The sequence below is a fragment of the Eptatretus burgeri genome, chromosome 5 (assembly GCF_056783735.1).
Source record: "Eptatretus burgeri isolate ZD-2024b chromosome 5, Ebu_testis_v1, whole genome shotgun sequence".
NCBI lineage: Eukaryota > Metazoa > Chordata > Myxini > Myxiniformes > Myxinidae > Eptatretus > Eptatretus burgeri.
In genome coordinates, this window is record NC_140965.1 from 12,126,803 (window position 1) to 12,154,231 (window position 27,429).

Genomic DNA, 27,429 nt, shown 5'->3' on the forward strand with positions numbered 1-27,429 from the left:
CATTAATCTTTATAAACAGCTGCCAATCGTCATGTGACGGGTGGAAAACAAACTTTGTCTCTGTAATTTAGAAAACACGTTAATATGGCAAACGGCTCGGAAATCCGGTGTTATCAAATATATTTTTATTTGAAACTCACAAAGGGAAACCATATAACCTTTATAAATAATGTACCTCTACCTTGTAGTAACTGCCGACTGTATATCCTGATTGGGACACGAACTGTACCACTATCGACTGTAAGTGGCTTAAGCACTCAAGGAAGCACTCCAATTAAATGGTTGATAAGGATCGACTGGCCATACTGTCGCAGCATACCATATAGGATCCCTTTAACTTTAAAGCAGATCTTCACCAAGACTGCAGCAGTTAAATAAATAAAATAAATTCGTTCAGATAATGAGTTTATCCACAAAAGAGTTGCTGTTTAAAGTAGAACAACCCCGGAGACATTGCAAAGTTTAATCGCCCATGAAATAAACATTGCAGATAACCCGCCACGTTGCCTGCTCGTCTGTGCATGCATCACATGGTACGTCAGTTTGCAGGCCGCGCAAACATCATAACTTTATTTTAAAACATCCATTTTCCACCAGATTTGCTTTGATTCCCATAGAGCACCCCGCGAAACCTCTGAAAATATAGACACAGATCTGACAGACACTATGGATAGGTAGTCCCTCTGGGGGAAAGGGCGGAAGCTCAAGCAGTGATTGCACTAAATCATACAGCTCAATGAAGCTGGTTAATTTTGGCACATTCTGAAATCTTTTGTTCACTCAATATAATTCTCCAAACAGAAGAAAAAGATAAGTTTAATGCTTTGGAAATTTCACATTTCCTTGTGTTTTTTGGAGGAGGGAACATTACCCTGCTTGCTTAAAGTAAATTGGTGCGTTGGCTTAGTGCCGATTGTGTGCTGCCTTTTTGGCTGCTGGTCGCATCATTGGTTGGAGGCACAGCTATGCTGCTGCTACGCCCCTATTACCAGTACACTGGTGCTCATTTCGCCAACCTCGGAAGGATGACAGGCTGAGTCAACCCCCCTGGTGTTAATTCAGCAGCCAGCAGGGCTCAAATTCAGGACCCTAGAATCCCAAGCCACCACCCTAACTGCTAAGCCAACAGCAGACTTTGCATTGGCTTAGTTAGGACTCTATTTCTTCAAATTACCAGATTTCACTCCAGATTTTGACATTTATTTTGGCCGGATGATATCCGATCCTCAAAAGCCAAAATAATATTTCAATGATATACTTTAATTCGCCTGTGAGAGTCAATCATGGAAAATTGCATCAGATATAATGAAAGAAATCACTCCAAGCTCCTAATTGGTTCACAAGTCGGTAAGTGACCACTATATTCGTTATGGGTGTGTGTCTGTCTGTCTGTCCCGAGCATAGCTCCGTGGGTTTTGATCCGATCCTGATAAAATTTGGGTGGGAGGTTTATATCATGATCTAGTTGTGTTTTTCCTGAGAATGGGCGTGCTGCGCCCATTATGGGTGGAGCCACGCCCAAAAAACATGTGTTTGTAGGGGGTAGCCGATTTCAAGTTACATCTTCTCCGATGGGGTTTGTCGAATCTGACAGGGGTTTCGGTATTTGGTTAGCCCAATGGCACCTGCATAGCCCCACGGAGCTTGATTTTTCATTATTGTCTCAAGGTCAAGGTCACGAACTTAGAAAATTCCAAAAAAACAATATATTGGGCATTGAGCTCCAAGGGTTTTCAACTGTTTTGAATGAAAGTTGGTATGCAAGTAGTGCTCTTCGAGTACTACAACTTTCATCATTTACGTTTTTCCCGATTCCCGCCAGTTTTCTCGTGGCGTCCCCTCGAAGGTCAAAAAATAAAAAAGGCGAACCGTGAACAATGTACATTGCTCATGAACCATCGCCGTCTCCAGACTTGTTTGAAAAGTATAGCACGTACAAAAGCGATGTACACTGATTCACAGCTATGATGAACAGGCATTCAATAATATGAGTGACGAAAGTGGAAAACAAAACTTTATCGTAAATATATGGTTGCGGCTTCTTCTAAGTCTAGGCATGGTTGAGCAGGCCCAAAAAACATGGCGGCTTCTGACCCCAGCGAGGTTACCGAAAATACGCCTAAAGACCTCAAAGAGCAAGGCGGCCGAGGATGCCGCCTGATAAAGGATATAATTAAATATGACCGTTAATTATCTTCAAAAGGGGTGTTTTAATTAACCCAAACACCCAATTTTCAGTCGTGTGCTTCCTTGGAGTTTTCTTAGTATGCATGGCAAGTTTCAGGCTGCTAGATTTCATGGCTTTGGAGTTATGGATGGACGGACACACGGACGGACACACAGACGGACGTACGCGCGCGCGCGCACACACACACACACACACACACACACACACACACACACACACACACACACACACACACACACACACACACACTTACAAAACCCCGTATTTTGCTGCTGCGTGGTGGACGAGCTATTTACCCTCTCCTTTCGCTCTCCGATTCATGAACATGATATCCATGGTTTTAGTAACAGTTCAAGTTGCTTTAATAATGGATTTTAATGTAATTGGCAAGGATTGATTGCTTGATTGATTGGGAAGGATTAATTGATTGGGAAGGACAAAGTTGTGCTCACAAGTATTCGAACATTCATTCATAATTGGAGTCAGCCTCTTGATGGATAACTTTTAATTACTTTTAATTATCAGCAACAGGTGGGAATGTTTCTGCCACCAGGAGTGTTCAGGTACCCCTCTGGTGTAGTAGTAGTAGTAGTAGTAGTGGCAGTAGTAGTAGTAGTTGTACGTGTGCAAGACAAGCTGCAGTTGAAATGTGCTCGTCAATTAAATGTATTCATCCGTAGCTGGGATTGAAGCCTCGTGACACAAAGTGCCATCGATGTATTACGTACGCACGAGGGGAGGGGGGAGGGAATTTACATTGACAGGACGAAGAAACGGGAGGATGATCTCAGAGGGGGGGAGATAAAAAAAATTGGTTTTTTTTGGAGTGTGGGGAGAGTAGGTAAGGAAGGTGAGGAAACGTGCTCAGAGGCATGTGTGGAATTGAGCGGGAAATTGGGCGTTGGTAGTTTTATAAGGTTCGCCATATTTGCGTATGTCATAAATAAACAGGCCCATTTGCCCCCTTTAGTCTTTTCACTTTTTTGTGCATGAACGTGCAAAGAAAAAGTAAATCGTTTTTTTTTCTTTCGTTCCTTTCCTCAAATCATGGAAACGTGAATGGATGAAGTGACATTTCACAGAAAGGGGGATTTTCTCGTCACCATGTACACTCCCCGGAGCCCGGCAGTGGAAAGATCCTCCTCAGGTCCCTGGTGGAGGGAGACTGAGACAGCGCGTGCCGCGCATGCGCATGACGCGCTCAAAGCAATCGCGCAGGGTTGGTTCTGGCAAGTCGCGGCGCGCCGTGTCCCGCCATCTTGCTGAGGAACGTCGGTTGCTCCCAGAGCAGTCGACACTCGACAGAGGCGAAGGAAACGGCGCGATATTTTTCTCGACAATTTATTATTCCTCTAAAAACATATTTCTAAGTTAAAAGACAGGTGTGACCGACTTTCCAGTCGGCTGTGTTCCGTGATCGTGTCATGGAACGTCTCAGCCGGTGAGGCGTGAGGCACTTTGCGGCCCATGGGCCGAGGATAACCGGATAGGTGATCAGCACTTTCTGAGGCGGTAAAAAGCCGCTGGAAAAGGCTTCCTCAACTCGCGGCCACATCGCCCTCTCCCGGTGAGAACCGAGGCCGTCTTGCGTGATTGAAACCTCGAAGCTCAGAAGATTGTTTGTTGTTGAATCGTGTCCGTTGGCGTGGGCCCGCACCGAGGCCTCGACTTGTTGTAGGCCTTCGTTTGCTTCGCTATTCCAATTGAGGCCTCTCCGGCCTCGAGGCCTCGACATGGCGATCGAAACACACTGAGGACCCTCGAAGTCTCTGTGTTTGCGGCCCTCGCATTCCTGCACGGTTGGACGTTGAGTGTTTGACATCCGTGTTCATGGACGATGAGTGTTTGACATCCGTGTTCATGGACGTTGAGTGTTTGACATCCGTGTTCATGGACGTTGAGTGTTTGACATCCGTGTTCATGGACGTTGTGGAGTGTTTGACATCCATGTTCATGGACGTTGTGGAATGTTTGACATCCGTGTTCATGGACGTTATGGAGTGTTTGACATCCGTGTTCATGGACGTTGTGGAGTGTTTGACATCCGTGTTCATGGATGTTATGGAGTGTTTGACATCCGTTTTCATGAACGTTGTGGAGTGTTTGACATCCGTGTTCATGGACGTTGCGGAGTGTTTGACATCCGTGTTGATGGACGTTGTGGAGTGTTTGACATCCGTGTTCATGGACGTTGTGGAGTGTTTGACATCCGTGTTCATGGATATTGTAGCGTGTTTGACATCCGTGTTCATGGACGTTGTGGAGTGTTTGATATCCGTGTTCATGGATATTGTGGAGTGTTTGACATCCGTGTTCATGGACGTTGTGGAGTGTTTGACATCCGTGTTCATGGACGTTGTGGAATGGTTGACATCCGTGTTCATGGACGTTGTGGATTGTTTGACATCCGTGTTCATGGACGTTGTTGAGTGTTTGACATCCGTGTTCATGGACGTTGTGGAGTGTTTGACATCCGTGTTCATGGACGTTGTGGAGTGTTTGACATCCGTGTTCATGGACGTTGTGGAGTGTTTGACATCCGTGTTCATGGACGTTATGGAGTGTTTGACATCCGTGTTCATGGACGTTGTGGAGTGTTTGACATCCGTGTTCATGGACGTTGTGGAGTGTTTGACATCCGTGTTCATGGACGTTATGGAGTGTTTGACATAAGTGTTCATGGACGTTATGGAGTGTTTGACATCCGTGTTCATGGACGTTGTGGAGTGTTTGACATCTGTGTTCATGGACGTTGTGGAGTGTTTGACATCCGTGTTCATGGACGTTGAGTGTTTGACATCCGTGTTCATGGACGTTGTGGAGTGTTTGACATCCGTGTTCATGGACGTTGTGGATTGTTTGACATCCGTGTTCATGGACGTTGTTGAGTGTTTGACATCCGTGTTCATGGACGTTGTTGAGTGTTTGACATCCGTGTTCATGGATGTTGTGGAGTGTTTGACATCCGTGTTCATGGACGTTGTGGATTGTTTGACATCCGTGTTCATGGACGTTGTGGAGTGTTTGACATCCGTGTTCATGGACGTTGTGGATTGTTTGACATCCGTGTTCATGGACGTTGTTGAGTGTTTGACATCCGTGTTCATGGACGTTGTTGAGTGTTTGACATCCGTGTTCATGGACGTTGTTGAGTGTTTGACATCCGTGTTCATGGACGTTGTGGAGTGTTTGACATCCGTGTTCATGGACGTTGTGGAGTGTTTGACATCCGTGTTCATGGACGTTATGGAGTGTTTGACATCCGTGTTCATGGACGTTGTGGAGTGTTTGACATCCGTGTTCATGGACGTTGTGGAGTGTTTGACATCCGTGTTCATGGACGTTGTGGAGTGTTTGACATCCGTGTTCATGGACGTTGTGGAGTGTTTGACATCCGTGTTCATGGACGTTGTGGAGTGTTTGACATCCGTGTTCATGGACGTTGAGTGTTTGACATCCGTGTTCATGGACGTTGTGGAGTGTTTGACATCCGTGTTCATGGACGTTGTGGAGTGTTTGACATCCGTGTTCATGGACGTTGTGGAGTGTTTGACATCCGTGTTCATGGACGTTGTGGAGTGTTTGACATCCGTGTTCATGGACGTTATGGAGTGTTTGACATCCGTGTTCATGGACGTTGTGGAGTGTTTGACATCCGTGTTCATGGACGTTGTGGATTGTTTGACATCCGTGTTCATGGACGTTGTTGAGTGTTTGACATCCGTGTTCATGGACGTTGTTGAGTGTTTGACATCCGTGTTCATGGACGTTGTGGAGTGTTTGACATCCGTGTTCATGGACGTTGTGGATTGTTTGACATCCGTGTTCATGGACGTTGTGGAGTGTTTGACATCCGTGTTCATGGACGTTGTGGAGTGTTTGACATCCGTGTTCATGGACGTTGTTGAGTGTTTGACATCCGTGTTCATGGACGTTGTGGAGTGTTTGACATCCGTGTTCATGGACGTTGTGGATTGTTTGACATCCGTGTTCATGGACGTTGTGGAGTGTTTGACATCCGTGTTCATGGACGTTGTGGATTGTTTGACATCCGTGTTCATGGACGTTGTTGAGTGTTTGACATCCGTGTTCATGGACGTTGTTGAGTGTTTGACATCCGTGTTCATGGACGTTGTGGAGTGTTTGACATCCGTGTTCATGGACGTTGTGGAGTGTTTGACATCCGTGTTCATGGACGTTGTTGAGTGTTTGACATCCGTGTTCATGGACGTTGTGGAGTGTTTGACATCCGTGTTCATGGACGTTGTTGAGTGTTTGACATCCGTGTTCATGGACGTTGTGGAGTGTTTGACATCCGTGTTCATGGACGTTGTGGATTGTTTGACATCCGTGTTCATGGACGTTGTGGATTGTTTGACATCCGTGTTCATGGACGTTCTGGAGTGTTTGACATCCGTGTTCATGGACGTTATGGAGTGTTTGCAATCCGTGTTCATGGACGTTATGGAGTGTTTGACATCCGTGTTCATGGACGTTATGGAGTGTTTGACATCCGTGTTCATGGACGTTATGGAGTGTTTGACATCCGTGTTCATGGACGTTATGGAGTGTTTGACATCCGTGTTCATGGACGTTATGTAGTGTTTGACATCCGTGTTCATGGACGTTATGGAGTGTTTGACATCCCTGTTCATGGACGTTGTGGAGTGTTTGACATCCGTGTTCATGGACGTTATGGAGTGTTTGACATCCGTGTTCATGGACGTTATGGAGTGTTTGGCATCTGTGTTCATGGACGTTATGGAGTGTTTGACATCCGTGTTCATGGACGTTATGGAGTGTTTGACATCCCTGTTCATGGACGTTGTGGAGTGTTTGACATCCGTGTTCATGGACGTTATGGAGTGTTTGACATCCGTGTTCATGGACGTTATGGAGTGTTTGGCATCTGTGTTCATGGACGTTATGGAGTGTTTGACATCCGTGTTCATGGACGTTGTGGAGTGTTTGACATCCGTTTTCATGGACGTTGTGGAATGTTTGACATCCGTGTTCATGGACGTCGTTGAGTGTTTGACATCCATGTTCATGGACGTCGTGGAGTGTTTGACATCCGTGTTCATGGACGTTGTGGATTGTTTGACATCCGTGTTCATGGACGTTGTGGAGTGTTTGACATCCGTGTTCATGGACGTTGTGGAGTGTTTGACATCCGTGTTCATGGACGTTGTGGAGTGTTTGACATCCGTGTTCATGGACGTTGTGGAGTGTTTGACATCCGTGTTCATGGACGTTGTGGAGTGTTTGACATCCGTGTTCATGGACGTTGTGGAGTGTTTGACATCCGTGTTCATTGACGTTGTGGAGTGTTTGACATCCGTGTTCATGGACATTGTGGAGTGTTTGACATCCGTGTTCGTTGACGTTGTGGAGTGTTTGACATCCGTGTTCATTGACGTTGTGGAGTGTTTGACATCCGTGTTCATTGACGTTGTGGAGTGTTTGACATCCGTGTTCCTGAACGTTGTGCGGTGTTTGACATCCGTGTTCATGGACGTTGTGGAGTGTTTGACATCCGTGTTCATGGACGTTGTGGAGTGTTTGACATCCGTGTTCATGGACGTTGTGGAGTGTTTGACATCCGTGTTCATGGACGTTGTGGAGTGTTTGACATCCGTGTTCATTGACGTTGTGGAGTGTTTGACATCCGTGTTCATGGACGTTGAGTGTTTGACATCCGTTTTCGTTGACGTTGTGGAGTGTTTGACATCCGTGTTCATTGACGTTGTGGAGTGTTTGACATCCGTGTTCATTGACGTTGTGGAGTGTTTGACATCCGTGTTCCTGAACGTTGTGCGGTGTTTGACATCCGTGTTCATGGACGTTGTGGAGTGTTTGACATCCGTGTTCATGGACGTTGTGGAGTGTTTGACATCCGTGTTCATGGACGTTGTGGAGTGTTTGACATCCGTGTTCATGGACGTTGTGGAGTGTTTGACATCCGTGTTCATTGACGTTGTGGAGTGTTTGACATCCGTGTTCATGGACGTTGAGTGTTTGACATCCGTGTTCGTTGACGTTGTGGAGTGTTTGACATCCGTGTTCGTTGACGTTGTGGAGTGTTTGACATCCGTGTTCATTGACGTTGTGGAGTGTTTGACATCCGTGTTCCTGAACGTTGTGCGGTGTTTGACATCCGTGTTCATGGACGTTGTGGAGTGTTTGACATCCGTGTTCATGGACGTTGTGGAGTGTTTGACATCCGTGTTCATGGACGTTGTGGAGTGTTTGACATCCGTGTTCATGGACGTTGTGGAGTGTTTGACATCCGTGTTCATTGACGTTGTGGAGTGTTTGACATCCGTGTTCCTGAACATTGTGCGGTGTTTGACATCCGTGTTCATGGACGTTGTGGAGTGTTTGACATCCGTGTTCATGGACGTTGTGGAGTGTTTGACATCCGTGTTCATGGACGTTGTGGAGTGTTTGACATCCGTGTTCATGGACGTTGTGGAGTGTTTGACATCCGTGTTCATTGACGTTGTGGAGTGTTTGACATCCGTGTTCATTGACGTTGTGGAGTGTTTGACATCCGTGTTCATGGACGTTGAGTGTTTGACATCCGTGTTCGTTGACGTTGTGGAGTGTTTGACATCCGTGTTCATTGACGTTGTGGAGTGTTTGACATCCGTGTTCATTGACGTTGTGGAGTGTTTGACATCCGTGTTCCTGAACGTTGTGCGGTGTTTGACATCCGTGTTCATGGACGTTGTGGAGTGTTTGACATCCGTGTTCATGGACGTTGTGGAGTGTTTGACATCCGTGTTCATGGACGTTGTGGAGTGTTTGACATCCGTGTTCATGGACGTTGTGGAGTGTTTGACATCCGTGTTCATTGACGTTGTGGAGTGTTTGACATCCGTGTTCATGGACGTTGAGTGTTTGACATCCGTGTTCGTTGACGTTGTGGAGTGTTTGACATCTGTGTTCATTGACGTTGTGGAGTGTTTGACATCCGTGTTCATTGACGTTGTGGAGTGTTTGACATCCGTGTTCCTGAACGTTGTGCGGTGTTTGACATCCGTGTTCATGGACGTTGTGGAGTGTTTAACGTCACTCTTCACGGACATTGTGGAATGTTTGATGTCCCCTTTCCTGGACGTTGTGGAATGTTTGATGTCCCTGTTCATGGACGTTGTGGAATGTTTGCTGTCCCCGTTCATGGAAATCGTGGAATGTTTGATGTCCCCGTTCATGGAAGTCATGGAATGTTTGATGTTCCCGTTCCTCGACGTTGTTTGAAGTTTGATGTCTCCTTTCCTGGTCGTCGTGGAATGTTTGATGTCCCTGTTCATGGACGACGTGGAATGTTTGATGTCCCCTTTTATGGAAGTCATGGTGTGTTTGATGTTCATGGACATTGCCGAGTGTTTGACGTCCTTGTTCATGGAATTTGCGCAATTTTTAATATCCGTCTTGTTGGATCCCCAAGGTTGTGTAACCAGCTATATTTATGATGTTGCACTTGATGATGATTGTTTGTGCGTGTGTCGTCGTGCTCGGGCACACGTGTGTTTTCGCGCACCCGTGTGCTTGTTGGTAATTTCTTTCATCCTGTCGACAATTATTGTCTTGATGGATATTGGTATTTCCATTGATGGATATTCATAAGCATTGTCGTCTGTTTTTATTATTCCTTTCAGAAGTTTGAAAGCATTCGGGACGTGTTGTTTGATTATGGGTTTCTCTTTGCCTTTGATCTGCTCTATGCTTGCATGCTTGAGTTTGTACAAAAATATGAAACCGGGGAATGTCATTGTTGAAGGAAACAATGAATCTTGACAACTGCAATTCCATGGAAATGCTTACTCTGTTTCTGACAGCACATTGGAAGCTGTCATTGAGAAATGCTGAGCATCCCCATTGTATGACAATTTTGAGTGACTCATTTCCCATCATTGAATACATCAGCAATATGCTCTGGTTCCTTCGGTGGAAAAAGCTCGTCTTTCACACATCTATTGAAAGACTGAACATTAAAATACATTTTCAACCCCCTTCCTTCCTTCTGCCCTTCTCGTACATTGTAATGAAGCTTATCTTTCGTGGTGGTTCCAAAATGATTTGGCTTTGAACAAAGACTGGCTGATATACCTTGCATTCAATTTCTTTTACAGAATTAATTTGCTTTGGCAGTGTGAAACAAAACTTTTGGAAACCTCACATATTTTCTTGTGAATGAATAACCATGGTGACTTTTCACAGGTGACATGGAGATAAACTGGTTGCCATGGTTATTTGATGCTGTTGGGGTGAATTATGGCCACAGTTTGTGGAGCCTCATTTTGCAGAATTCCCTGTTCCAGTTGAGACACGCCTCTTGACTTGTTTCTTCTTCTTCTTGCGTATGGCAGCTTGGCTGCTGGGTAGTAAAGAAAACTCATCGAATGTTGTAATCTCAAGATGTTTATTTTGCTCTTGACGGTACATGCGATGAAGACATCATCTGAAACAACACACAAGACACGTCTAACTAACAGATAATAACATACTTATTATCCTGACTACATGCTGACTACTCATGACATACTAATAGATAATGACGTACATGAACTAATATAACTATGGATACACATATGTCTACATCCCCCCCCCCCCCAAGTTCATGGTTCCATGATCAGTTGATGGGAAGACGTTGTCGTTGTGGTCTACCCCCATCCTCCGGAGGTTGGATCGTTTCCTTGAGGCCTTACTTGTTGTGGTCGAGGAGGCGCTTCAAGGTAGCAGGGATTTTGTCAGTCGGTGCTGTAACTCTGCAGGATGTGGAGGGTGCGCTATGATCAGGAGACCCTATGGTGGGGATTGCCGAGGGGTCTAGTGACGACCGGGGATGTATGGTCTCATGGTCCAGCGTGACTAGGTGGTCCATATCTGCCCCAGACGATACATCAGAGCCCTGTGGATCAGGTCCATGAACTGCAGGTGTCATGGGGATCGATGGTTGCATCGAGGGGTAGACCTTGGGTGACTGATTGGTGATCAAGTTGGATGGAGGTGCACATTCGATTTCTGTGGATGCAGGTTGGAAGGTGCAAAGGAAGCGCCTGTTACGTGTCGTTAAGCGTCCTGATCCGTCAACTTTGACCACATACTGGTCATGGGGTAACGCCTCTACTACAATGCCAGTACGGTCCCATTTTTTTGGGGTGTTCCCTGTTTGGTTTTGGATGAAACATCTATCGCCGACTGACAGTCGTGTGAGTCTCCTTGCATGCTCCTTCAGCACCTCGGAGGTTTTGGTAAACTGCGCACGGAGTGCGGACTCTGGAAGCCCAGGCCTCACGCCATGTGGAGCGGATGGCAGGATTGGAGAACTTCATGAGACGGTTCGTAAATGAGAAGGCATCGCGAATGGGGCGACCAAATATAATTTGGGCCGGGGATATGTTGCAGTCTGGGTCCGGGGTATTCCGGAGTTGAAGGAGGGCACGAAGGAGCTTGTCGTTGTCGAGTGCTCCCGTAGGGCTGAGATTAGATCGTAGGAGCCTTTTGGCTGATTTGACAGCCACTTCAGCACGTCCGTTAGACTGTGGATTATAGGCGGATGATTTGCGATGCTTCACCTCCCATCGAGAAAAGAACTCGCGTGTGGCGCTCGCAACGATTTCTGGGCCTCCATCACTAGATAGTTCTTCCGGCACTCCAAATGTCGAAAAGAATGATCTCAAACATGCCATTAGGCCGCGCTCTCCCACTTGAGGGGTTCCAGTTGGTGTCGAGAAGATTTCAGGCCATCCTGAGAGGCGATCATCAACTATAAGGTAATGGTGTCCTCCAAAATCGAAGAAGTCTGTGAATGCCTGTTCAAATGGGGTGGATGGGGGGATTGCTGGTTCGGATGGTAGAGGGGCCTGAGATGGGGCATTCTTGTTACAATCCCAGCATCTGGACCTGATCTGCTGAATGTCATTTGTCATACCGGGCCAGAAAACGATGGACTGAGCGCGAAGTTCCATTGCCGAGACACCCTGATGGGCTGAGTGAAGGCCTTCAAGAATCGGCTGGCGAAGGGATGATGGGACAACCACCCGATCCTTGTAGAGGATAACGCCATCTGTCAAGTACAGGGAGTCTTTGTATCGGACATACTCTTTGCAGGATGGATAGTCCAGCCTTGAACCGTCTCCAATGGCACACATGATATCGGACAGGATAGGATTTCGTGTTTTTCTCGCTAAAAGAGGCCATGCCATGAAATAGTTGATATGCTTTCAATATCTCAGCATATGGAGGCTGCCACCATGGATTCGGCATAGTCCTCAAGGAAATCCGCACCAACCTGGCTGTCTGGTGATGGGTATCTTGATGCAGCGTTAGCTGCGCAGTTTGTTTTTCCAGGCATGTGCTCAATGCGAAAATGCCGTGGTAAAGTGCGTTGTTTCAGACAGAAAAGCCTGGTATTTGAGATCTCATCGAGGGTTCGATGTCCAAATATCTTCTTCAAAGGATTATGGTCTGTGACTACGAGTAAGTGTGGACAGCCTTGAGTAAAATAGCGGGGTCTGTTCTAGACCCCATGATATAGCTAGAGCTTCACCCTCAATTGGTGCATAGCGTTGCTCTACCCCTGTCAGAAAGCGAGATCCAGCAAGTGTGATTTTTCCAGCCACTTGGGCAACAGTCTGGCATACCTGAACTGCAGTGGCAATGCTGTTGAAGGAGAAAGTAGCCAATTCCACGAGCTGACCAGTCAGGACGAAGGCATGTTGGCTTCGAGATGTCAAAAATTTCGACACCTTTGTAGATGGAATGCCTGGTCCAGTACGGGGGTCCAGAAAACTTGTATTTCGGAGTCAGGAATGGGCGGAAGTGTGCCATAGCGTCGCAAAGCTGAGCATAATTGGCGACTTGATTGACGAGTCCGAACCAGCTGCGAATGTCTGTTGTGCAGGTGGGTGTGGGGAAGAACTTGACAGCGTCGATGTACTTGGGCAGCGGTTTGATCGTCTCTTCGGAGATGTGGAAACCGGCGAAGTCCACACTGCGTTGGGCGAATAGAAATTTGTCAGGGTTGAGGACAACACCTGCGGATCCTACAGTGGACAGGAAGTCTATGGTCCTCCACCAGTGTGTTTCCATGTCTTTGTCATGGTGGATCGTGTCGTCCACACATCTTTCCTTCCTCTGGAAATCTGACAGAATGGCATCGAAGCGGCGATTATAGCCGTCACCCGATGAGAGGAAACCTTGAGGGCCACATGTGTACCTCCAACGCCCAAAGTGGGTTATGAACGTGGTTAGGTGTCTGGGGATTTCTTCACAATGGGCAAGGAAAGTGATTCGAGAGAAACTGCTGGACTTGTATGTGGGGACTTCAGGGCTGAGACCTGAACGTGGACCAGGGGTAAAGCCGCCATGACATCTGAGAGAAAGAGATGATGTCTTCATTAAGAAAACTCATCGAATGTTGTAATCTCAAGATGTTTATTTTGCTCTTGACGGTACATGCGATGAAGACATCATCTTTAACAACACACAAGACAGGTCTAACTAACAGATAATAACATACTTATTATCCTGACTACATACTGACTACCCATGACATACTAATAGATAATGTCGTACATGAACTAATATAACTATGGATACACATATGTCTACAGGTAGCGATCATTTTGTTGAGGTGCGGCTATGCTGCTGATGCTGTGTTGCTAATGCTGTGCCCCTATACCAGTACACTGGTATGCATTTCACCAATCTTGGAAGGTTGATAGGCTGACTCAACCCCACCTGGTGTTAATTCAGCAGCCAACGGAGCTCAAAGTCAGGACCCTAAGATCCCAAGCCAGCCACCCGAGCCGCGAAGCCAACACCAGGTTTTGACTTGTGCTGTCTGGTGTGTATTAAAACATACTTTGTGTTATTTTGAGCTCAACGTGACTTTTTTGGGGGTTTTTTTGCATACATTGTCGAGGCTCGTACAAGAGTGAACGCACAATGCACAGTAAGGGGGCATGAGACAAGAAGGGCAGGAGAGGGAAGGACAAAACAGAGGGGAACAGAAACATTAGGAGATCTGGGGAAGGGAGAGGGATGGAGCGGGGAACATGAGGTATACAAAGATGAACATTACAGGAACTTTCAGGAAGGAAAACAGAGAATTTGAAGGAGGTGGGTTTGGGGTGGATTAATGGGGGTAGAAACAAATAAGAGGTGGTGGTTAACAGCTGTTTTGAAGGCCCGGAGGGAAGGATTGAAGAGAGAGTGGGAGTTTACTCCAAAGGCGTGGAAAAAAGAGGAATGAAAGTGAAGGTGAGCAGCGATTCATGATTTTGGTCGTTTTACCAGAAGGGGGTTTTTGGGCGGACCTTGAGCGCCCTGCGGTAATAGGGTGGGGACAAATTGTAGACAGAGCAGGGGGGGTGGGGAGACCAGTAGAAGACAGAAAAACCACCGACCTGCCTGCGGTGAGAGAGTGAGAGGCTCAAGGACTCGGCCTCACCACGGGAGGTACCAATTATCCGAAATGCTTTGGTTTCCAGGGCGTGAAGCTGAGAAAGGGGAGAGGCAGGAGCGCCAGCCCAGAGGGGAGAGCAAGCAGTACTCCATCAGGCTGTGGATGAAAGCTTTGTATGTGGTCAAGAGCTCAGATGGGCCGAGGAAGGGTTTTGCACGATGGAGGATTCCCAGTCGGCGACTGGCTATGGAGGCCAGATTGGAAATGTGGATTTCCCAGGAAAGATCATGGCAGATAGTGCGACCCAGAAGCTTGAATGAAAGTAATTCTTCAAGAGGATTGTTGAGATAGTAGATGAGGGTTGGGGCGGGGGGGGGGGTTCTAAACAGTCCTTTCGGAGAGACACAGTGAGAGTGTGAGATTTGTTAGGATTGAAAGACATTTGGTGTTCCACGTGTTGGACCAGTTTGTGATTTCACCCAGATTTGCAGAGAGCGAAGAAGCTGCTGCTTGCCAGTCTGAGGGATGACAGATGTGGTATGGCAGAGGGTGGAGTCATCAGCAAAGAGATGAAGAGGATATTCCAGAGTCGGAGAGATCGTTGATGAAAACCAGAAAAAGAACAGGGCCCAGAACGCTACCTTCAGGAACTCCAGCCTGGACAGGAAGAGGGGAGGAGAGAACTCCATTTAGGGCCACACGTTGACTGCGACAGGAGAGGAAGTCTGCGAGCCATGAGTGGAGATGGCCTTGGATACCATAGGAAGAGTTTGGTGGGCAGGGCAGCGTGCCAGGCCGTGTCAAAAGCACGTGATATGTCCAGGGATACGGCTCGGATTTCCTCTCTGGCATTGAATACCTCCATCCATTGTTGGGAGAGCAGCAGCAGCATATCCAGGGTCGAGTGACATAGTCTGAAACCAAATTGATGATCGGAAATCAAGCCATTGGAAAAGAGGAAGGATTTAATGTCTGAATCGATGATGGATTCCATAACCTTGCTGATGATTGGGAGAAGGCTGATTGGTCTGTGGATGCAGGGATCTGTTTTTGCACCTTTTTTATGCAGGGCGGAAATGTTTGCTGATTTCCAAGCAGATGACAGATGACCTTGAGCCAATGAGAGGGTGGATAGAACAGAGAGAGGGTGGGCAAGAGCAGAGGAGCATGTTTTTAGGACCCGTGGGCTGATGCCGTCTTGACCAGTTGCAGAATCTGAGTCGAGGTTTGACAGCAAGCTCTCCACATTGTCAGGAGAAAATAAAAGGACACAGGTTCCAGGGACAGTTGGTGCGACTGGTTGAGGTTGGTACAGAAAGCGATGGGTTTCGGACACAAGATTTAGATGCAAACACCGAGTTTAGGCATTCAGCCTTTTCATGTGCGGTATCAGCAGTGTGGCCATTTGAAGTAAGAGAGGGGATGGAGGGGGAACATACACCAGAAACAGACTTGATTAGACACCACCATGATTTGGAGGAGGGAGAGAGGTTTGACAGTTGACACTTGAGATTAGAAAGATGTTGTTTTTTGGCTCTCCTGAGGGTAGACACAATTGTTCTGAGATTACCCTCAGTTGGGTTTGCTTTCCATGAGGCAAAGGCAAGTTGTTTCAGGACAACTGCCTTGCCACAAGCTTCAGTGAACCATGGGTGGGATGAAAGGTAGCACAACTGAAGATGGGAGGGGCTAAATCTGTGCATGAGGGAGAGCAAGTTTCTTTGAAGAAATTTCCAGGATGAGTTGATGTTGGAGAAAGTAGCGATGGGAGACCAGTCTTGAAGTTTGATGGCTGCTTGGAGACCCTGCCAGTCGGCTTGAGTGAAATGCCATACTCGACGGCGCTGAGGTGGTTCTCTAATAGCAGCCAGTGATGTCCACTTTGACAAGCACGTGGTCAGAATAACTGATTGGAGCAAAGGAAGAACAGATATTTTCAGGGGAATTTGTCAAAATCAGATCCAGAAGAGATGGAGTACTGTTGGTTAAGATCTGGGTCGGGAAGTTGACCGATTGCATCATTCCCAATGAGTCGCAGAAGTCTTTTGCTGAAGTGCCATGGCAGGTGAGAGAGGTATCCACACCCAGCCAACTGGCATGATGACAATTGAGGTCACCACATATGAGGAAGAGAGATATTTCGGATGAGAGGATCAAAGTTGGTCCATTTTTTTGGATAGTGAGGTGTAAATGGAGTCATCACTGTTTGGTGGACAGTACAGCACACATATAAACGAGGTGGGAGTGGAGGGGAATAGGTTTGGCTTGTGTAGAGGGGAACAAACCATTTTAATATGTTTGTGGGCTTCGTGGTCAGTGGGACTTCATTGATTGTTCTGTTCATTTAGATTTAGTTGAAACCTCTGTGTTGATGCTAAAAATTTGAAAACTTGTATTCCCTGGTATTGCAATACTTGGATTTCAAAAAGCAATGGTCCTTTTCTGATGGTGTGCGTGTGGCAATGCAAGTTTTATTTTTCGCAGTGTCATTGGATATCTGGAATGACGTCCCTGTTTTTAGATACCTGCAATGATGAAAGTTCTGATCATGAGGACAGTGCCATTTTAATTTTAAACCCTCTTCCCGGAATTTCCCTCGATGTTTCTGCAATTGTTGTTTGCTAGATATCTTTCCTTGTGTTTGAGGTTGCCATGCAAAATGACCAGCTATGCATGCTGTTTGCATGCACGAGGTTTCGAAGAGAACGTGCTGGTCAGGCTCAGCGGAGCAATTCACATTAGTACCTTGTGTTGTCTGCCAAAATTATTTATAGGTATCTTTATCTTGTGTTGGGAAATGTGAAACTTTGTAATCGGTTTGTGGGCTCCGTGTTTTCCTTCTTTAATATTATTTATTTATTTATTTATAATATAATATGATGGGGTTTGTTTTTTGTTTTTTTTGGGGTTTTTTTGGCACAAATTCTCAGCTTGCGTAAGCGAGGACACACGGTAAAATGCTAACCGACTGATGGTGGGTCAGTGAGACCACAGTTGAACACAACCAAGTGAGGAATCTAAACTGGAAGAGAACAACGATTGTGCCGTTTTGTTTTGATGATTGGAATGAAATGCTGGAGAAGACTGCCAAATTGTGGATGTGTTACTAATACATTGTTACGGATCTGGAAACCATAAGCATTCAACATACAGATGTCTCCAAAAGTCAGTTATGTCGTTAAGTATGTTCTGTAGTCAGATCCCCTTTTGTCTCGTGGGAGAATCAAAGGCGTGCGTTGCAATTTCTTTGTTAGGTTATTACATCTTACAAGCCATCGAACAACCATCCCATCTCCCTGACCCCTCGGCCCATTACGATCCACGGTACCATCGCGCTTGCAGCCCTCGGTTCGCGGGCCACAGCGCACCTTTGCGTGAGATGGATTCCCGAGGATGTTCGAGGCAGTTTCACCACCACGACCTTTCTCGAACACGTGCGGAGGGGAGGGTCAGATATCTTCAAACAAGGCCGAAACCCGCCCCGGAAAGGTATACCATGGTCCAATCAAAGGCGGACAGCGAGGTGTATTCACCAAGGCCCCTCCCCGCTGAGGGAGGTCCATAAATTCCCCAAGCACTCTCTGAGTGCAGAGTTTTGGTGGGTTTTTGCTGTCACGAAAGGGGTTTTTGCTGTTATGAAGGGGTGGTAACAGTGGTTGTTACGAGGGTTGAGCAGAAGGTCGTCGAGGCGGCGAACGTGTCTCTTCTGGCCCTCTACAAGGAAGGAAAGAGCGACCCTGACCCCCCTCCGTGGACCCCGGCCATTCACCACCCGAGCTCCGCCACAAACCTCGAGTCCCACATGTGTGACGGGACCAAACCAGCGACCATTGTCAGGTGCCGCAGCACGGAGTACCCCCTTTCTTCGACGGCCAGGTACCCATAAGAACTCTGACCCCGAGCTTGTCTCTCCTCGGCTGCGAGGGTCCAATAAAGAACTCTGGGTTTCTTTTCATTTGTGTGTGTGTGTCTGCGTGTGGGCCCGTCTTTAAGTCGAACTGAATAAGTGTTTTTGGATCATTGTAAATATTCCTTGCTTGCATATTCGTGTTAAGTCTTGCCTTTGTCTTTTACTGTAAATAAAACTTGTTAGAAATGTCCCAGTTTGTTTCCGTCCCTTCTTGCATTGTCCACATGGTTCGGATCTGAGTTTAGGCGGGGTTTTATCCCCGGCAATCGGACAATTGTAGCCGGGACGTCCTAGGCAGGCCCGCTCGACTGCATCCGAGCCGGAAAGGTGGGTGGCAGAGTGGTAGTCGGTAGATGTAATTTTACCGCTGCCAGTCGAGTGAATCCGGTTCGGCCAGGCGTTCCGAGGGCGTGGATCCCCGGTAGCCGAGACCGCGTGGTTATTTAGGTACATTGGATCTAGACAAAATAACCCCATGCCACGGCGGTTGAAATATTGGCGACCACGGTCGGTTCAGCGACCCGCCACGTCACGGAATTATCCGGAGCGACGGCCTTCAATTCCGGGGAGTCTGATGGAGACGATGTAGCTTTCCCCACCTAGTGGTTGTTCTCACCACCGACACCCGGCCCGCAACAATATTAAAATCGATGTTGTTGTTTTTTTTCATGAGAAGTGGTGCTGGTATGATGAAATTGTAAAAATCTTGAAGGTCCATTGCAGCTTATGCCTACAAACCTATTCTTCAAACCTTTCACTGACTTCCCTCACTGCACTTCTCCCTTTAGCTATTCATTTACTCCCCCATATTGTACTGCCCCTGTAGGGGAGGAAACACAGTAACCTGCAAGTAATAGCGCTGAGTAAGTTGAGGTCGGGTTAATGGATTGGAAGTTGAATCGTTCGCAGGTAGGGATGGGGGATGGCATGAGATGGTGTAGCTCTGCTTGTTTTTGAAGCCTTGGAGGGAAGAGTCGGATTGTCCCCCCTCTGGAAGTTGGCTTCACTGATGTGAGACAAAAGGAACGTAGTAGTTGAGGAGTGCGGTAAGCCTGGATTTTGAACGTTTAGCCAGGAGGGGGTGACTGAAAGAACATGTGCATCGTGTAGGATGTGCAGGGGGTCAGAGGACTGAGAAAGAGGAGGGAGCGAGACCAGAGGAGAGGGGGGGGGGGTTTAACAGAGAAAACAGGCTCCAGATCTAGTTGTGACGTGGAAGCAACAGGCCTTGTGCTTTGGCCTTATTGTTGTAGATTTCAGCAACTCGAAACACCCACTCTCTTTGAGAGCATTGGAAAGTCGACCCCCCACCCCAATGAGGGTTTCTCCCCCCCTCCCCCCTTTTTGTGGCTCTGACCTGACCATGTGTACTACCAAGAAGTATGTAAAATTTGGTGACGTTCGGGCCAACCTTGTTTTCCTCTGATTTTCGGATGTTTACACGCACACGCACACGCACACGCACACACACACACACACACACACACACACACACACACACACACACACACACACACACACACACACACACACACACACACACACACTGGAATACAAGACCGGTTGCTTCGCTGACAGAAATACCAATCTGGGATTGCTAATCAATAGGGCAAGAAGAAAAAGGATTCAGAGTGCAGGGATAACCAGCGTCGCAAGTTGGCGTTTACAGTTTCGCCACGTGCAGCCATGTACCCGTTAATGATAAAAAAATTCATCATAAACCTTCCCCGGAGTTCCCTGAATCCACCATAGTTCAATTTATTGAAATCCTTTCATCCATTCTCAAGTTAGAACACTACAGACAGACAGACCAATATATATATATATATATATATATATATATATATATATATATATATATATATATATATATATATATATATATATATATCCATCCGTATCGTAAGAGGCGACCAGGGTTGCGTCAGGGAGGGCATCCGGCGTAAAACATGTGCCAAATCAGTATGCGGATCATATGGATGATCCGCCGTGGCGACCCCGAACGGGAGCAGCCGAAAGAAGATATAAATAAATATATATATATATATATATATATATATATATACATATATATATATATATATATATATATATATATATATATATATATATATATATATATATATATATATATATATATATATATATATATATATATATATATATATATATATATATACACACATACATACATACACACAGGTAGTCGTTGACTTATGACCACAATTGGTTCCGAGCGATCGATCGTAAGTCGACTTGGTCATAAGTCGGCCAACGTATATTTTACATACAAGAAAAAAAAATACAGCCACTTTACGTGGTCGTAAAGTCGAACAGCCGTAAGTCGCATAGGTCGTAAGTCGATGATGACCTATATGTATATGTATATGCATATATATATATATATACATATATATATATATATATATATATATGTATATATATATATATTTTAAAGTGTGTCTGTGTGTGTGTGTGTTTGTCTGTGACCTATGCACACGAAAAGTACTGGACTGATTCTCACCAAACTTCACATGCTGACAGAACATGTTACACCTGGGAGTGTCCTGATGTAAAAGAATTGTACTTCCGACTTGCGGTTTCCGAGTTATGACGTCATCACTTGATTTCGTAATGTTGATTTTTCAAGTTCAGCCAATTGACATGGGGCCAACGCCATATACAATATATCTAACATAGGATTTTAAGTTTTTGTTTGTCTGTTTGTTTGTTTGTCTGCACGCACTAATCTCCTGAAAGGTGAAAGATAGGAGCTAACCACTGAAAAAAAAAATGTCGGGATGGGCCCCGGGAAGGTTATAGGCTATGTGGCAAGGCCCCTTGCGCACACACACACACACACACACACACACACACACACACACACACACACACACACACACACACACACACACACACACACACACACACACACACACACACACACACACACACACACACACACACACGGTGAATGCACCCGGTGCTGCCCGGGTTCTTTTTTGAATGAATTTAATCTTCCATACATATGTCTGACGCGAGCATAGTATCAGTTCCCTATTGGGCCATGGCAGTCATAGGCTAAGGGGGTTGGTGAGGAGGAAACACACCCCCCCCCCCGGCCGAGGGGCCTTGCCACATAGCCTATAACCTTCCCGGGGCCCATCCCGACATTTTTTGTTTCAGTGGTTAGCTCCTATCTTTCACCTTTCAGGAGATTAGTGCGTGCAGACAAACAAACAAACAGAAAGTTAAAATCATATGTTAGATATATTGTATATGGCGTTGGCCCCATGTCAATCGGCTGAACTTGAAAAATTTACGTTACGAAATCAGGTGATGACGTCATAATTCGGAAACCGTAAGTCGGAAGTTCAATTCTTTTACATCGGAACAATCCCGGGTGTAACATGTTCTGTCAGCATGTGAAGTTTGGTGAGAATCAGTCCAGTACTTTTCGTGTGCATAGGTCACAGACAAACACAGACACACTTTCAACTATATCTCTATATATATATATATATATATATATATATATATATATATATATATATATATATATATATATATATATATATATATATATATATATATATATATATATATATATATATATATATATATATATCTTTATGTTTACAGACACTGATGCGCCAAAATATTTTGACCACTGACAGGTGAAGTGCATAACATTGATTATCTTGTTACAATGGCACCTGTCAAGGTGTGGGATATATTCGGCAGCAAGTGAACAGTCAGTTCTTGAAGTTGATGTGTTAGATGCAGGAGAAATGGGCAGGAGTAAAGACCTGAGCGACTTTGACAAGAGCCAAATTGTTATGGACAGACGACTGGGTCAGAGCATCTCTGAAACGGCAAGGCTTGTGTGGTGCTTCCGGTCAGCAGTGGTGAGTACCCACCGACAGTGGTCCGAGGAGGGACAAACCATAAACCGGCGACAGGGTGTTGGGCGCCCAAGGCTCATCGATGCGTGAGGGCAACGAAGGCTATCCCATCTGTTCCGAACCGACAGAAGGTCGACTGTGGCACAAGTCACAGAAAATTTTAATGGTGGCCACAGGAGGAATGTGTCACAATCCACAGTGCATCACACCCTGCTGCGTATGGGGCTGCATAGCCGCAGACCGGTCAGAGTGCCCATGATGACCCCTGTCCACCGTCGGGCGCCTGCAATCGGCACGCAAGCATCAGAACTGGACCTTGGAGCAGTGGAAGAAGGTCACCTGGTCCTATGAGTCCCATTTTCTTTTAGATCACGTGGATGGCCGTGTACGTTAGCGCCGTTTACCTGAGGAAGTGATGGCACCAGGATGCACTGTGGGAAGACGACAAGCCGGTGGAGGGAGTGTGATGCTCTGGGAAACCCTGCGTCCGGCCATTCATGTGGACATCAATTTGACACGTGTCACCTACCTAAACATCGTTGCAGACCAGGTACACCCCTTCATGGCAGTGATATTCCCTGATGGCAGTGGCCTCTTTCAGCAGGATAATGCGCCCTGCCACACTGCACACATTGTTTGGGAATCGTTTGAGGAACATGATGAAGTGTTCATGGTGTTGCCCTGGCCTCCAGATCTCAATCCGTTTGAACATCTGTGGGATGTGCTGCACCTACAAGTCTGATCCACTGCTGCTCCACCTCGCAACTTACAGGACTTGAAGGATCTGCTGCTAATGTTTTGATGCCAGATACCACAGGACACCTTCAGCGGTCTTGTAGAGTCCATGCCGTCGGTGCTGTTTTGGCGGCACACGAAGGACCAACAGCATATAAGGCAGATGGTCATTTTGTTTTGGCTCATCTGTGTGTGTGTGTGTGTGTGTGTGTGTGTGTGTGTGTGTGTGTGTGTGTGTGTGTGTGTGTGTGTGTGTGTGTGTGTGTGTGTGTGTGTGTGTGTGTGTGTGTGTGTGTGTGTGTGTGTGTGTGTGTGTGTGTATGTGTATGTATATATGTATAGGGTCCATCTGCATAAAACCACCGTCCGGACGACAGATGTACAAAGGGGGGTGGGTTGAGAAAAAGAATTTAAGGGGGGGAGAAGAGAGGGGTAGTGGAGTAGGGAGACGGGGAGGGGAAGGCAGCATGATGGGGAGGGCAAGGTAAGGCAGTGTGAGGGGAAGATCCATCCAGATATAACCACCATCCAGAAAGGATGGAGATAATCACCGTCTGGATATGTGTAGAGATGAGCACCATCCGGGCGTAACCACTGCTCAGATACGTTAAGAGGAGGGCAAGGTAAGGTAGTGTGAGGGGAGGGTCCATCAGGAAATAACCACCGTCCAGACACGTATGGAGATGACCACTGTCCGGATATACGCGGAGATAACCACCGTTCAGAGACAGAGGGGGTGAGACATACACACAGAACTGGATGGGTGGGGATTCCGGCAGATGTGGCATCTCGTTATAACGGCACGCACGTTGATGTGCGCCACTGAAAAGTTTCATTTTTTCTTTCGCCACTGAAGGTGGAAGGAGGTTATGTTTTCATCCCTTTCTGTCTGTCTGCTTGTTTGAGTGCAGTATATCACAAAAAGTTGTGGACGGATTCGGACGAAACTTGGTAGACATGTTTGGTGTGTGACGAGGAAGAAGTGAATCTATTATGGTGAAGATCCGGATCCGGATCCAGATCTGATCATTTTTAAAGTGATTTTTCGCCATTGAGAGATCAGGTTAAAGTGATATATAGCACGATATCTCAAAAAGTTGTGGACGGATTCTGATGAAACTTGGTGGACAGTTGGTGTGTGACCACGACAAATTGATATGATTTTGGTGAAGATCCGAATCCGGATCCGACTCCTAGAATTTTTAAAGTGATTCTTCACCTTTGAGAGCTTGTTCTCAAAACGATATCGAGCATGATATCTCAAAAATGTATTGAGCCAGATATGCTTTCATGGATCAGGCATTATGGGGTGGAGATACGCGCTCTACCGAGCACCCTTCTAGGTTTATTTGTATTTAACTATGCCGAAATGACCACATAACGCGGGGCCATCGCAGGCGATTGGCTGCTGAACATTGTTCAAGTCAATCAATTTACAGTATTCAGTGACAGTGCGAATATTGTAGAATGCTCGTCAAGTGGCTTAAGCACTCCAACAAAATGGTTGATAAGGAACGGCTTGCTTGGCATGCGATTAGCAATCACCGAACCGTTATATTTAGCACACACCTCCCGGAGATGCCCGAAATATCAAATATGTCCGAATTGGACAAATGAACACCTTTTTTTGCATTTGGAACTACCACCAAGTTCAATTCTGGTGCTTAAATTTTGTAATTCGGCTTAGTTTAAGAGATTCTCGAGGTTATGGTATGTGCGCAAATTTAATAAAACCACGAACGCTTACGTCTTCAGGCGTTTATGAGCATTGCAATGTATCCAGCTATTTGTAGCTTTGATGAACAGGCATTTGATAATATGAGTGAGGAAAGTCAAAAGAAAAACTTTATTGCTATGAAATCGTTGTGACCTGTTCTAAGTCGATGTGTGGTTGAGCAGGCCAAAAAACGTGGTGGCTTCAGATCCCAGCGAGGTAACCCAGGAAACGCCTTTAGACTCCATCGAGAGCGAGGTTTCCGAAGATGCGCCTGATAAAGGATATGATTAAATAATGTTGTTAATCCATATATAAAAAGAGCTCGGTCTCGGCGTCCTTCTGTCCGTCCGTGTGACTACATGTCTATTATTTACACACTATTAGAATGTACCTTTCGACTTTTAAGACTGCTGAGACCCCTTAGACCTTTGAAGACCCTGTAAGACCCTGAGGACCCTAAAAACCTGAGAAGACCCTGAAGAACCAAAAAGACCATGAAGACCCAAAGTTCCAAAAGACCCCCAAGACCCTTCAAACCCCGAAGACCTTAACATCATTTAGAACTCTTACACCCTTCAGACAGATTCGACAGCTTAGACCCTAGACCACTTGGACCTTCTTGTATCACAAATGAAATTTCAAATAATTATTTCACCAATATTGCAAATAAATTTCGAGAAAATAATTGTTTGTATTATGATTGGTGTAAATCATCCCAACACAGTAAATCTGTGACTGCAAGCTCTGCATTGACGTGTGGAGAGGCCAGCGTAGCGAGCCGAACCATGCTAGTTATCTTCAAAAGGGGTGTTTTAATTAACCCAAACACCTAATTTTCACTCATGCACTTCCTTGGAGTTCCCTTAGTATGCATGCAAAGTGTCAGGCTGCTCGGTTTCAATTGTTTTGGAGTTATGGAGGGGAGACACACCGCACACACTGACTGACTCTGACATTTATTAGTGTGTGTATGTATATATATATGTATGTATATATATATATATATATATATATATATATATATATATATATATATATATATATATACATACATACATACATACATACATACATACATACATACATACATACATACATACATACATACATACATACATACATACATACATACATACATACATACATACATATACATATTGTTGCGGTATTCGCGCCCGCCGGCGTGCTGACGGCCACGTAACTCGAATCGCGGCACGTCACCCACCGGACGGACAATCCAGTCGTGACCCTCTCGGACTAACGCCGGGAACCAGTCACGGGTGGACCTTTCGGTCTCACCGCGATCGAGCCAATCAGCCCCCGCGTGGGATAGGGTTGCTCGCCAAATTCGACCTACCTAAGTACCCACGCGGAGGGTAGACCGGGCGATCGCACCTCGCCGCAGGTCGACTTCGGATACGGGCCACTTAAGCGACCCGTTCCGTACTATCAGAATAACCGAGCAGTATTATCGTCGACCTCGACGGTTCGATTAATTATCGGGCGTATTCAGCCCACTACCAACCCTTTACGTGAAGCAAGATGAGGATTCAATGGGAGAAATGACGAAGCGAAGCAGGAAACAGTTCAACACAAAGCACATTTATTCGCGGCACACGGGAAGCACACATATTCAATTCCACCAAAAGCACACAGAAAAGAAAAACACAATTCAATTTACACAAAAAGCAAATGTAAAAGCGAAAACACAATGCAGAGCTAATACCGACTACCGAGCACACGGCAACACTTATACAATTCTACTTCACAGACGGCGCCGACAACACATACCCAAAACCACGGAAAAGAATATCCTCAAGGATGAGGCGGGCCTGAGGCCGAGACCGGGTCGGCCTACCCGTCTGGTGATGAGACGCGGAGCGGCGATGGCGCCTCAACTCCGCGGGCCTCGCGGACAGTGTCTGGTAGGGGGTGGGAAAGGGGCCCCCTTGGTCGCACTATCTCAGCGCAGGGGGAAACAGGAGGGGGTTGCTGATGCTCGGGGTATAGAGGATTTTTATTGCCCCGCGACGAGCGTCTCCACCTCGGCCAGGTCGCGCTGTCGGCCTCCCTGGGGTGCAGCTCCCTGCACGACGCGAGCACCCCCTCGTCTGCCCTCGCCGCCTCTCCACAGCTCCGTCCCCTCCGTTCCGACTCCAACGCACACGACGACCAGCTCCTTCTTGCCAACTCCACCGCCCGCGAAGTCTTGACTCTCTGTTCTCGACTCTCCTACTCTCTTACTCTCCTACCCTCCTGGACTGACGAACACGGTCGTTTTATCAGCCCCGTAGCTTCGCCCTCTCATCTTTGACCCCCTCCCTTCGACCTTTCACCTCGCTCCCCATTGGCCCGAGAAAAAGTGGGCGTGAATGCTTTTTGATCCATAAATTTGCATATATCGATCGTCCTCCAACGCCCTGGGGGCGGGGCCAATTCGCCCCTCGCTCACCGATTGGACGGCAAAAAGTGGGCGTGTGTCGTTTTTGATCCGTTTTTGAAGCACAAAATCCGTGATTTTGTACACGCTGTTCGGCGCGCGCCCTGCACGAGTCC

General features: G+C 46.5%; 1 protein-coding gene across 1 annotated transcript in view; it reads left to right on the forward strand.

The window, feature by feature from the left end:
* Positions 1-3,392: 3,392 nt before the first annotated feature.
* The window catches only part of LOC147025857 (serine/threonine-protein phosphatase 6 regulatory subunit 3-like), a 198,418-nt gene continuing 174,381 nt past the window's right edge, over positions 3,393-27,429 (forward strand). The window contains exon 1 of the mRNA XM_085880736.1: positions 3,393-3,755. The gene's annotated coding sequence lies outside the window, so the exon portion shown is untranslated. The remainder of the gene's footprint in view (positions 3,756-27,429) is intronic.